This window comes from Salvia hispanica, chromosome 3 (genome assembly GCF_029641045.1).
Source record: "Salvia hispanica isolate PSC_SH4W2 chromosome 3, Shi_PSC_v1, whole genome shotgun sequence".
Taxonomy (NCBI): domain Eukaryota; kingdom Viridiplantae; phylum Streptophyta; class Magnoliopsida; order Lamiales; family Lamiaceae; genus Salvia; species Salvia hispanica.
Window position 1 is genome coordinate 40,729,482 of NC_142694.1, and position 14,700 is coordinate 40,744,181.

The 14,700-nt window shown below is 33.7% G+C and overlaps 1 long non-coding RNA gene across 1 annotated transcript; it reads left to right on the plus strand.

Annotated features, from left to right (window-relative positions):
* The first annotated feature begins 11,914 nt into the window (after window positions 1–11,914).
* LOC125208979 (uncharacterized) lies at window positions 11,915–13,593 on the plus strand. Its single transcript, XR_016136521.1, has 2 exons — window positions 11,915–13,191; window positions 13,273–13,593. It is a non-coding gene; the product is annotated as an uncharacterized LOC125208979 (long non-coding RNA).
* Window positions 13,594–14,700: the final 1,107 nt, after the last annotated feature.

Sequence of the window (14,700 nt, forward strand, 5' to 3'; positions counted from 1 at the left end):
ACATTTTTTCAACAATTTGAGAGTGGTGTTTGTGTGTAAAATGGAAGAGGAATGATGAATGAAAGTTGTGTTTGTGTGTAAAATGGTGAATGAAGTGTGGAGTATATTTATAGAAGAATAAAAAAAAAAAAAAAAAATTTGAAAAATTCGACCGTTTGGTCCCCAACGGTCATTTGACCGTTTGAAATTTTTTTTTATTAAATTCGATTTTTTCGAATTTATAAAAAAAAAATAAATTTATTACGTCATAATTACGACGCCCACTCGCGGGCCGGCGAGTTGGCGTCATGCAACGCTCCAGCGCGCGCCACGTGGGCGCGCGCGTCGTCTCGCCAGCTCGAGGCCGGCCTCGCCGTGTCGCGTCGCGCGACGAGATGTCTCGTCTCGTCGAGACGAGACCGAGCCAAAATCGAGCCCGCGTTGCGGATGCTCTAAAGAATATAGAGACATGATGTGACAAGTATGAAAAAATGTAAAGAGTGATGAAGTGAAAGAGACAGCCTTGCTCCATTTATCGAATGTTAAAAAAATGCCATGTTTTGAGGGTACTTCAGTCCCAAAATTAGTTTAAAAAATGAAAAAGTATCAAAGAATTAGTACTTCCTCCATATTTGTAGTAACATTTTGCTATAAAATTCCGTCTCATATTTAGAGTAACATTTAGAATTTATCATATTTGTACATAAAATTTTATCCAATTATTCACTAAAATTACATCCAAATGCCATTATTTATATTAAAATAAATCAAAACAAAAATAAAAAATCAAAAAGTCAAAGAGGGATCCACCTTCAACCAACTCACTTTATTTATTACACACTTCATCATCTCACTTCATTTATTACACACTCCATCATCTCACCCCACCATCTCATTTCATTTATTACACACTCCACCTCTCACTTCATTAATTACACACTCTACTAATTCATTAAAACCCGTGCCATAACTAAATGTTACTATAAATGTGGGACGGAGGGAGTATTTCATAATTTCAAATTATCCCATGCTATTTTTTAATTTTAGGGACTAAATTTGTCCAAACTCAAAAGATCTGTTTCCAGTCAACTATTTTAATTACACTTTCATAATCTCTTCTTAGCTTACTAATCTTTTGGATGATGTCATGTAAATTATTTCATTTATCAAATGTTATTTTTCCATCTCACTCATTTCATATATTTACATTTTTTCCAAAAAAAAATCCATTTAAAAAAAACCTATATAAGTTTATACTCCCTCCGTTACAAACAAATGTTTAATTCGTTTACTCAATTATTAACTAAGTTAACGATTAAGCCAAACGGCAAATATCGCACCTAATTTACTCATGGTCTGATAAGGACATAGACTTTTGTGAGCTTTGGTCGTTTGTTTGTTTTTGCTTTTGATTTTTGTTGGTGCTTAGTTTTTTCGTTGGTCTTGGTAGGTTTGTTTTTTGTTTAGGTGGTGTTGTTGAACTCTTGCTCATCATCTTTTGGTCTGAGCCTATTTTTGTAAAAAAAGAAAAGGACATAGGCTTTTCCTTTAATCAGAAAGTGCTGATAATTTTCGTATTATTGTTTAACTTATTTTATGATTTAGTGTTATAGGTGTTAGAGATTTGATTTACTTTCTATGATTGTTATAATTTGATTTGTTTTCCATTATTTTTAGGATTTGTTTCCCTGAATAAATAATGAACTAATTTTAATGAATAAATCAAAATAAGTTTAATTTTTAGAGACAGAGGGAACCTATTGAAAATTAATTGGGAGCAATTTCGGCCACTGAAGCACCATCTCAAATTATTTCAGTTACTTTACTATATTAAATATTGATATAAAATTTACTGTTAAAAAAAATCTGCATTAAAATGGTCATGCCTATGAATTAAAATAGTTATACTTAAAATTATAAATATTCAAAAATTTACCCAAAACTTGTAAATATTTAATTCATACACATAATTTTAAAAATTCAAATTAAAGTCAAAATTCGCCTTTTATATTCTTTAAATTTCCTCAATATTAAAACCCCACCGCATTGGCAGTTTTAAATTTTATATCAATGCGTTATTACTACTATTAAATTTCAACATTGGTCATTGTAATTCAAGTAACGCTCCAAATCTCACAAATTACGTTACACAAATTTTGGATATTAAATGTATAACAAAGTTGGACGTTCCATTATTTACACTATTATATTTATAATAAATTTTGAAAATTAATTGGGATCAATTTCGGCCACTGAAGCACCATCTTAAAATTTTCAGTTACTTTACTGTTAAAAAGAATCTGCATTAAAATGGTCATGCCTTTATATGAATTAAAATAATCATGCCTAAAAATTATAAATACTCAAAATTTTACCCAAAACATGTAAATATTTAAATTCATGAACATAATTTTTAAAAATCCAATTCAAGCTCGCCTTTTATATATACTAGTATCATACCCGTGCGATGCACGAATTGTTTTAGTTTCATCATAGTAAATTCATTTTGAATTAATTACTTAAAATTACATACACAAGTATACTTATCTAACGGTTAAAAATAAAACTACTCTCTTCGTCCTAACTAAGTTGATACATAATTAACTTTTGAGCATTGAGATTAAGAAATTGTGTTGAATGAATTAAATGAAAGTAAAATAAATAGGAGAGGAAAATAAGTAGGAGATATGAAGAGAGAATAAAGTAGTTGATGAAATAAAGTAAGAGTGATTAGATGTTTTATTTTTTGTCAAAAAAAAAAATGACTCAACTTTGTTGGGACATATCAAAAATGAATACAACTCAACTTAGTTGGGACGGAGGGAGTACAAAACAAAAAATATAAAGCTTCCGATGACCATTTTCTATTCTCTACCACAAAACGAAAACCATAATTTTATATTGTATCAATAGACAACTTAAACACTTAAACACCACACTTAAACACCATTCACATCAAATAATTAATACCCAAAAATAATTATCCATACTAAATAGCCATTAAAATATAAAGGCTGAGTAGTTATGTATGTAGGACATAAAAAGTTTATATGATGACAATAAATAACTTATTAATTCATGAGTTTTGAAAATTTTTTTGTAAGAAATATGAAAAATGGAATCACAAATACCATCAACCTCGTAAATACAAAAGAAAATCACACAATCTCTCGCATGTTTGAATAGGCATTCCATAGATTTTCTCACACAATATATCATCGACTCACTTCTTTTGCAATCTACTTTTTGCTGCATCTTATGTAGCATCTCATTTCCTCCCTCTTCTCGATCAATCTTGTAAATACAAATTAAAGTTTTCAAAAAAATGAAACAATATCTCGCGTGTTTGAATAAACGATTTCATAAAATTTCTCATACAATATATCATCTGTTCACTTCTTTTGCAATCTACTTTTGTTACATCATTACATTTCCTCCTCATTCTCGGTCAACTGATGATTCAACATCAAATTTCGTTATCTCATAAGGCATATTATTTTAATTTTTAGATCAATAACTTAAATGAATGAAATGTTGACAACTCAATATCAATTATCGAAATAAACTACAAAATCTTATACTTACATAAATTTGTTTTAATTTTATGCGTAAACAATTGCCTCCAACACCATTGCCTCCAACACTATAATGCAGATAGTGTATATAATTCTTACATTGTATAAACGATGAAAGCTGATCAAATCTGCCCATCACTCTTATAAAAGATGGGCAGAATAAAGTTTTATCAAAAGATAAAACCAAATAATATATTGTTTCGAAAATTTAGTGATAAATGCAAGGATTCTAGAACTACCATATGTGAGATATTTGTAGTTGAAGAAAATGAATTAGGATCTTATCTTAAACCTTTCACTTGTCCCACTAATGATAAGATTAAACAACCATTTAATTTATACTACAAATATAAGTAAAACAATGATGACTAACAACATGGCAAAATAAATTTCAAAAAGCGATTTTGCCTTTGGATGAAAGAAGTCACAAAAGCATACATATACATATATTTCTACGTCAAGACGATAAATATTTATTTAAATGAAACATAATCTAAAAATATACTAAATGTTACAAAACAGAAACTTGCATGGAAAAAGAATTAATTAATGATTTTAGATAAAAAAAAAAAAAACTAAACAAACCTAATAAGATGAGAAACTATAAAACAATATCATACGGTACTAATTAATGGGTTTAGATAAATAACTGAAAACCCAATGAAATAATAAACGACAAAACACATATCATTCGGTCATAGAAAACACATTCTAAGCTAACAATAATAGATTTGTCTCTAGGTTCATCATGGAATATGAACTACTCCACATGATTTCAATATCTTCCTTTTGTAAGAATTATGATTAGAATATTAATAACATAATAATGGCTCGAAAAAAGTGTGTAAAATAAATGAATATAAATATACTACATAGTACTATTAGCAAGGAGTAAAAACTATGCTTTTTTTTATAAAAATTAGTGATGCAACATGAGAAGATAATAAGGAAGCGAGTTATAAGCTACTTTATTTTACCGTCGGAGGAAGTAATAATAATGTGGGATTGTGAGAATATTGTCTAACACTATGAGTATTTGGAGTGTGAAATTGTGTAGGGCATATATATACTGAAAAATGGTTTAAAAATGGTTAGGTTTATGGTGTGGAATAAATAATTGGCAGTTACATCATATAAATAATTGGCACGTATAATTCAACATTAAAGTATTCCGTCGGTTTCTTTCTCATTTATTTCTATTCAACGGTTTCATTTTATTTTTAATATATAATATATTAATACTACATTAACTGTATAACCGTAAAAACCCATTCAAACCCATTAAGTACTTGATATAAAAGTATATTTTATTTAATCATGAATTATATTTATAAATAGAGTTGTAACGGTGACTATGTTTGAATATAACTATAGATTAGAAAATATTCAAATTCACACCCTCAATTTTTGAATATTCAAATTTATACCCAAAATTCATAAATATTCAAAATAAGGCGGAAACTCGCCTTTTATATATGTATAGATATACATAGAGAGTTGTGATCATTGTTGAACCAATTTTAAAGATTGAACTAGAGATCAAATCTGGGCCATTAGATCTAGTTTTTTTGATGAGATGTGCTGCTGTGAAAATTTTTTGTAGAGAGAAAGAACGGCACGCGACGGCGAAACCACATTTACGTACTGGAATGAAGTAAAAACCTACTGGAATGAAGTAAAAACCTACTAGAATGAATTAATATATTCTGGAACGAATTTAAATCTTCGTAACATGTTAGTATGACTTATTTACCTTCAGATGAATTAAAATAGGCTCGTGATGAAGGCGAAAATAATTTATAAATTTCTGTATCTTATCCATAAAAAACTAGATCTAAAAGCCTTAATTTGGTAGGATTCGGTGGTTCGGTCTTTAAGAGTGGATTTGTAGATAATGAGACTCTCTCTCTCTCTCTCTCTATATATATATATATATATAGGGGTGCATTACCCTCCTTATCACCCCCTAGTATAAAACATAGGACTAATATAAGCCCTTGGATCTATTAATCTAATGGCTTTGATTAAAAGCATCGCCGTACATTATTATACCAGTTTCGTACATTAAAGGGAAATTTGGGTATATTACTGTTACATCATTTATATGGACTACTAAACCCTTGATGAATGATGTTAACTTTGGGCCCGATGTGTAATACTATGCTACATTATCATGGGTGTATTGTACATTATCATAGGTATATCATACATTATCACGGGTATTTCGTACATCACTCTCCGACGGGGTATGGATTTGTGAATTTGTGGATGCTATATAGTATAGCTTCCATCCGTGAATTCATACTCCGGTACATTATCATGGGTATATCGTGCATTATCATGGTTATATCGTGCATTATCACGGGTATTTCGTACATCACTCGCCGACGGGGTATAGATTTGTGAATTTGTGGATGCTATATAGTATAGCTTCCATCCGCGAATTCATACCCCGGCACATTATCATGGGTATATCGTACATTATCATGGGTATATCGTACATTATCATGAGTATATCGTACATTATCACTGGTATTTCGTACATCACTTTCCGACGGGGTATGGATTTGTGAATTTGTGGATGCTATATAGTATAGCTTCCATCCGTGAATTCATACCCCGGTACATTATCATGGGTATATCGTGCATTATCATGGTTATATCGTGCATTATCACTATAATTTCGTACATCACTCTCCGACAGGGTATGGATTTGTGAATTTGTGGATGCTATATAATATAGCTTCCATCCGCAAATTCATACCCCGGTACATTTATCATGGGTATATCGTACATTATCACTGGTATTTCGTACATTATCACTGGTATTTCGTACATCACTTTCCGACGGGGTATGGATTTGTGAATTTGTGGATGCTATATAGTATAGCTTCCATCTGCGAATTCATACCCCGGTACATTATCATGGGTATCTCGTACATTATCACTGGTATTTCGTACATCACTTTCCGACGGGGTATGGATTTGTGGATGCTATATAGTATAGCTTCCATCCGTGAATTCATACCCCGGTACATTATCATGGGTATATCGTACATTATCACTGGTATTTCGTCCATTATCACTGGTATTTCGTACATCACTTTCCGACGGGGTATGGATTTGTGAATTTGTGGATGCTATATAGTATAGCTTCCATCCGCGAATTCATACCCCGGTACATTATCATGGGTATATCGTACATTATCACTGGTATTTCGTACATCACTTTCCGACGGGGTATGGATTTGTGAATTTGTGGATGCTATATAGTATAGCTTCCATCCGTGAATTCATATCCCGGTACATTATCAATTGATCAATTGAGATTTTTTATGCTAATTGAGAAATGAGATGCAATATCAACCACTCATTTTTATTAAATGAGTGGTCCAGATTTTTCCACATGGAAAATATCTTTAGATTAATTAATTATGAAAGGGCAGAATGGTAATATCATGCTACATTTTATTCAATAAATATTTTTTTTAATTTTTAATTTTAATTTTAATTTTTTATTATTTTTTTAAATTTTTTTAAATTTTTTAAATTTTTTTAAATATCATCTCTCCCTCTCTCTCACGCCTCCTCTGGCGAAATCGCCGTCGACGTCTCGTCCTTCACCGGCTATCACCACCGGTGTCTCTCATCTATCTGGAAAAAAACGAAGAATCCTTATTTAGGCAGCAGTATCTCCGTCGAGCTCTCTCTCTCTCTCACTCGGCGAGCTCACAGCACCGCTGCTGCCGACGTCACTCGCCGTCTGCCGCTCCTCTGCATCGCCGGCTCTCCGTCGCTGCTGTCAGCGCTCTGCATTAGCCCTCTGCGTCGAGCCCTCCGCCGAGCTTTCTCCCTTCCCGGCGAAATCAGTAGCGGAGAGGAGGCATCGCCTCTTCCTCCCTCTCTCAGTCGTGACTTGCGGCCGCTCCGCAGAGTTTTTGGGGTTCCGTCAACGTTTTCCCGCCGCCCGGCAGCCCCTTCGCCTAAGCTAAGTCCTCTCCCCCTACCCTTCTTTAATTTCTTGAGTTGTGGCAGCAGCTTGGTGATTGTTGGTATTTGGTATGATCTTGCTGGAGCATTTGTTAATCTCATGATCTAAATCTTTGAGAGCCTACTGGATTGGTTCCTTTCCTTGGTTTGATTGCTTTTCTTGCAATACTAGTTACTGATTTATCAATTGGGGCACTTAGCTTACTGTATTGAGTCTCTATTCTTACACATGCTTACTATGGGAGAACTTGAGGGTTCTGCTATTATTCCATACTTGGTTGTGAGAATCCTATGGAAATTTCTAAGTTCTTGTGCTATCTATTTGTTGTTCTACATGATGCAAAGGTTATTGGGTGTTGAGGTTGTTACCTCACTTTGATGAATCCTCCCGTATGGGACTGATGTCCTGCCTCAAAATCTCCTCCTTGCTCCTCCTCCCTTCCTTGCTGTATTCCTTGACTTTATGTGAGTTTGGGGTGTCGACTTTGTGGGGAGGAGAAGAGGGATGAGGCTGCTTATATAGTGCTCTACTCTTGGCTGTTTGTGCTTGAGACTTGGAGGCAAATGCTCCTATTTTGGGGCTGCCAGCTCTACCTCTTTTGAGCTTCATGTTCATGTTATTCTTACTACTTTGGTGTATGTGTGGCTGTCTCTCTTGGCTGTTTCCTCAGCCTTGAACGATGGGAAGAAGAGGATTTGACTCATGTCTATATTGGGCTTGTGTAGAGGCTCGTTCTACCATGCTCATTTGTCTTGATTCCTCATTGATGCTAGTTGAGAATGTGCCAAAAATGGGTTGATCTCAGGCTCTACTATTTCCCTTTCTTAAATGAGCTTGTGCCTCCCTTCCTTTTTATTTGTGAGTCATCTTCTAACCCCTATTCTTGTGTTAATTTGCAGGTACATGGCTGGAGCTTTGGAGTCTTGTGGCTGCTCCCTAATCGAGAAAGAGAGTGAGGGAGAAAGAAAGAAGATGCTCCTCTAGAGATCCTTTGGCTCCATCACCAAAATAGCTAGCTTCCAAACTTGTTGACTAGTGTAGGAGGATAATGGTGTAGAATAGATGTGTGTGTTGTCACTCTCACATATGTAAACATGTGCTAGATGTATCTCCAACATTCTTGTATACCTTATTCCTCAAATATTTATCTAGTAAAAGCATAGCTTTTACTTTTATCCTTGAACACATAAATTCGTTGCACTTTATTTCTTCCAACGAAAATACTTAAAATTACTCCAAAGTCGAGAAACAACGAGGAATGTACGATTACACGTCTTCTAAAGGAATTTTAGTTAAGCTACTAAATCTGATTTATCTTGAAAGAAGGGAACGAAATTCCGGGGCGTTACATCAGTAGATAGCCCAAGGACAAGTCTTGTTGTTAGATCCATTCAGTGCTATACCACACCAATGTCATCTTATTTCAGTAAGGCTTAGAAATATGCGGACTGACATTGCAACCTTTCACGATGGATAGTCTAATTCCATCTAGATTGTGAAATTCTTATTTTTCTTTGTTTAGGACTGACCGTGTTACCTTAAAGTGGACGCCGCCCACAACCGGTTCACTAAAACAAAGACTTAGACTTTGTTAAGTTAACTTATACATTTAAACATGCAATTAACATCCATTAAATGTAAAACATAACAACATTATGACAAAAATAATCTGTTTTATTACTTGGAAAATAAAATAAGAGTTTCACAGTATTCAATCACTTGAAACGTGATTTCTAGTATACAAACTCTAACATGTATATCGTCGGAAATTTCAAATATGATGACATTAGAGTGTAGGTCTGCTGCAAGACAGTCGAGTAGGTCTACAACTTTTAATAAATTGACTAAAATGCCCCTGAAGCCATTTGGGCAATTTGGTCCGAAAAATGGCTACAAATATCCGATTTGTGATTATGTAAAAGGGTAGGGTTATGTGGAGATATTTTTTTTTCCTTAGGGGCCTGCAGTGTATCTTTTGGAAACGTTAGAGACTTTTGATGTAGTCCATTATCTTTCCATGTATAACAAAATGGAAAGTTGTTCTAAAATTGGATTAAAATAAGATTTATTATTTTTTTTCCATGATAAAATTAATGGAAAATAAGCTTTATTATTTTTTTTCAATTTATGCAATTCTCCAGTCTATAAATGGGCATATCAAATATCAACCTCAAAATATACTCTCAATATGGCTAAACAATTCACAGCTTCCGCACTCTTGATCCTTTCGTAAACAATTGTGTTAGGTAGCAAATGTGAAGTCCTTGTTCAAACTTGATCCATCTTTCGTGGACAATAAAAATTGGCAAATGATCTATTTTTCGTGGGCGGAGGAGGGAGTATTAAAATATTACTCCAATCCAACTATAGTTTATCAATTAATTCCATTATTTAAAATTAAGAAATAGGAAAACTGATGTTATGTTATAAATTTAATATACTTAATATTAAATAGTATAATTCGTGATAAATTTAATTAATTTAATTGATTATGTCATTTTGTTCAATTTATTTAATTAATATATATAATTTTTGAAGTATATTATCATTAGGATGAATATCATATTTAATCTTAGGATAAGATTTTGTAATTTGTGACATGGAAAATTGTATTTCATTTGTTTTGGGATATTATGAGAAAAAATCTAAATTTATTATTTTGAAAAAAATTTAATAAACAATGGTCAACATTGTGAATTTATAATACATAATTTATCTCAAAGATGATTTTGGTTGGTTGCATAACATTTCATATATCTTTAATAGTATCCAATATGCATTTGATTCGTGGCCTTGCATCCTCAAATGTGTTAAACTATAACAATAAATTTTACTCCTATTTCATGTACTGTACTTTCTATCCTCTTCCTCCCTAAACCATAAATTCTATCAATTTTTGTTAGTAAAAATGAAGATATATTAAAAAAAATTAAATGGAGATAATATTTGTTAAAATTTAAATTGGATGATACGAGAATTAATACAAAATTGGTAAAGTAACAGAGATGAGGAAAATGTTAGTTAAAGTAGTATTATTGGATAGTGAGATCCTGTCACGACCACAACTCCCTAGTGCTAGTGAGCGCAGCTATTTCGCGACTAATATAAGCTCATAAATCATAAATTAAGCATACAAGAAACAATTCAACCCGAGGAAATAGTTTCGAAGGCGAATGGGTACATAGTCAAAAGAAAGTCAGAGTGTCAAGACCACATTAATACATTCCTAGATCATAGTTCTACTGCAGCGGAAGAGTCCAAGACAAAGTAGTATGTATGGAGACATACTACTTTGGGCTACCTAACTACTTATTTAATGATCATTCCCAACACATTCACCTCCTCGTCCACGTTCAACCTGCACATTTGAAAATAAACATGCAGGGCTGAGTATTTGATATACTCAGTGGGCACCTTACCAAAAACAGTTCTATTTTATTTGTCAAGCCATAGTTGAGTGATCACAGGGTTTTTATTAAAAGGCCTGAGTCACTAAATCCTTTCCTTTCATAAAAATTTGATTGCGCAATCACATAACTTATAAACCATATCTGAACTTTGTGTGAACCGGGAATGTTGCCACATTCCACGACGGTCATTGGACCGGCCAACTCCTATGTTAGCTCACGGTCCCCTCATGTGTACACTAGTCTGAGTATGGTTTGCGGCCCTATTGGGACCCGAATTCAATTTAACTAAATTGGCAAAGCCAAGCAGATAGGTAATCATAAAACAAAACATGGCATGACAAACATACTTGAGTAAAGATTCACATTTTCATACTAAAATCACGTTTTGAAAGAATGCTCACCTCAAACTTAGGTCTCTTTCGGAAATTTCCTTAGCTTAGTCCTAAACGCCGTGCGAAGACGTCCCTTTTAGAAAATAAGGTAATACCTTAATTAGGCTCTATGAGTCAAATAGACTTAAATATGAATCCATCCTAAGTGCGTGCTCATTTTATTCTTTTTCTTATTTTTCTAGAAAAAGTTCTACGATCCTTGAGCATTAATTAAATCAGTAGATTTAATCTATTGTGGAGGTATAAGAAATTGTTCGTTTAAATTAAGGAGTATTATTTTCCATATATCTCGTTCGGCACTAACATAAATCTGAAATTTAATTTATCAGCTCGGGATTTAATTAGCACATACTCTCACGGAATCAATTACTTGGTCGTTTAACTATGACGAGTCCAAGATTTAATTTAGCAAACTGCAGGCCCAACCATTTTTAACAATTCCAGCCCATTCCTTCTTTTAATTAATAAAACAGCCCACTTCTTAAATTAAATCATTAGTCCATACATTTAATTAAAGAGGCCCAAAGGCCCAAAGCTAATTAATAGTTGGCCCAAGACTCACTCAAATTTCGTCGGTCATCTCCCTCTTTCTCTTCAAAAATTTCCAAATTGAGATGAAATCCCTAATTTCCATCTCTCTCCTTTCTCTCGGCGGCAACACAGTGCATCTGCCACCGTCGCGCCTCACCGGAGGTGTCTCCTCTTTCCGCCGCCTCTCACTCAGCCGGCGTATCATGTCGACTGAACGGCGCCGCCTCTGTGACTGGCCTCTCTACTCCGACAACCCACAGCACCGCCGCCGCTGCTGCCTCTCTGCACTAACCGTTGCCTCGAGGACAGTTCACGGCATCTGCTCGACGCCATACGCTCCTCCGTCGGCTAGGCTCGGAGCCTCCAGACGGTTCCTTCCTAAGCTAAGTCTTCCTATCTTAGCTATTTAGGTGATTCTTTAGGGCAGTAGCTTAGTAAGTGTAGAGTTAAGTTCTTTTTCCAAAATCTCAGTTCTTGACTAATGGTGTTTACTTTAGAATTGGATTTTAGATTTCGAAGCTTGAGAGGAAATAAAGTTTTTTTTTTTTCTGTTCCATTTCAAAACTGAATAAAAGAGCATGCTTGAGCTTTGTGTTCTACTGTTCTTCCATTATTTCCATTATGTCATGATTTTGAAGTGGTGGTGCTCTAAAAATGCTTGAGTTTTATGCGTACAAGTTATGCTTGTGCTTTATGTTCTATGCATGATAAGGTTGTTTCCCATATGATCATGTTGTGATGTTCTAAGTGGATGAAAAGGAGGTATAAGGGTAGTATGTTTGTGATGTTCTAAGTGGATGAAAAGAAGGTATAAGGGTAGTATGTGCTACCTGATTCCTTAAAAACTCCTACTTCAACTTGTGCTTGAAAGGCACAACAACCTCTACTCACTGTCTTACTCTCGGTTGTGATTTGTGGAGGAGAAAGAATGTGATTTGAAGTGGTGAGTGGTGAAGGGAAACAAATATTGAAGGGGAAGACATATATATATAAGCTGCTGCTGCGGTTTGTTGAGATATGGCAGAAATCGAATCTGCATTCTTTGGCTCTTTGTTCACATTGTTGGCTGTTTGTGAGATAGTACTTGTGAAGAAATAAATGGACTGAGCTCCCCCTTTGTTTTCTTATTGCAGCAAGATCCCTTTTGGCGATCTTCATCCTACTTTGTTTAGTTTGATTTGTTTCTATCTTTGGAGTACATGTACTCTTGCATTTAAAAACTTTGTTGGTTTGTTGCAGGTAGTGATTGGAGAGAAGGCAGGAGCTATTGGGATTAGGAGATGCTGCAGCCAGAAATTGACTTACCTTCTTGGGTAAGCCCTTGGTCCTCCATTGTTAAAGAGTTCTTTAATTTCTTATGTCTTTGTTCATCAACTCTGGTTTGTATCTTGCAGGTGGTAGTCATAGGAGGAAGAGTTATTGGGCTGCTCTTTGGGCCGGCAGCCCTCTACCAACGGGCCGGACTAACGAGCCTCGGGTGTGGTTTGTGCCTGAAGAGAATAGGCCCAAAAAGCATTTTTTTACTTATTTATTTATAGGTGCATTATTAGCTTCTTTTGTATTTAAAAACTTTATATACTTAATTCATATACATCCATTTATGTATTGAACACTAAGCTTTGGTATTTGTACCCGTTCTAATCCAAAGTGTCGACCTGTATCCATTATGAACTTGGCTTTAGTTTTAATGAAAAGCACATACTCGATCTTGGTTCGCTCGCCTCTTCTTATTCGAGAGTATTTCATAAATCAACTTTTAATTAGGCATGAAATAAAAGTTTTAATATTCAATTCATTTAATCGAAAGTAACTAAATGATGGCATGTATCTCAAGTTTGGCGAGAAACTTAATAGTAAAACAGTGGTTATTACAGATCCATATTATTAATACTCCCTCAGTCCCACATAAAATGTCACACTTCCTTTTAAGTTTGTCCTACCAAAGATGTCACATTTCTCCTTTTGGAAAAAGGTCTCTCTCACATTAATATAAAAATTATATTTTCTCTCTCTATTTAACACACAAAATAAAACCTCCTAAAATCCCGTGCCGTCCCACAAGTGTGACATCTTTTGTGGGACGGAGGGAGTAGTATTTAATGGTGGTATAAGTTGTAAATAAGTTGATGTATGAAAGTAATAATTTGAGATAGCTTTCCAAAACTAGAATGCACATATTTTTGTGGGTCAGACGAAAATTGAAATTGCACAATTTTTTATAGGATCGAGGGAGTATATACTCCCTTTATTCAACAATAGTGCATATTTTTTAAATTTCTTATTCTAATTATTAAATTCTCTGAAACGGAAATATCGTTATTTCCACTTTATCCTTTATCTTATTATATTCATTCTCTACTCAATTTTTTTTATTTTAATATATTGAATTGTTAATATATCTATTATTAAAAATATTTTGTCCAGTGCATAGCACGGGTGATAACACTAGTGTTCAAAAATGCCATGTTTTGAGGATACTTCAGTCCCAAAATTAGTTAAAAAAATGAAAAATACCAAAAATGTGATTATATCATAATTTCAAGAATGTCCAATGCTATTTTTAAACTTCGGGGACTAAACTTGTTCAAACTCAAAAGATACAAGATTGTTTATATAGTTCAGTCAACTATTTTAATTATAAAGGAAAGACTTTTACTAATAGAGTCGTAGTTAAAAACTATGTAAATTTACAATAACTCTTTATTGGAGCTTACAAATAGAGGTCAATGGATACCATATAAAAAGTTTCATATCGTTATCATACATTGCCGCTATATTGCTAACTTATTTGATAGATTGACTGGTTTTTTACTTTGAGATAA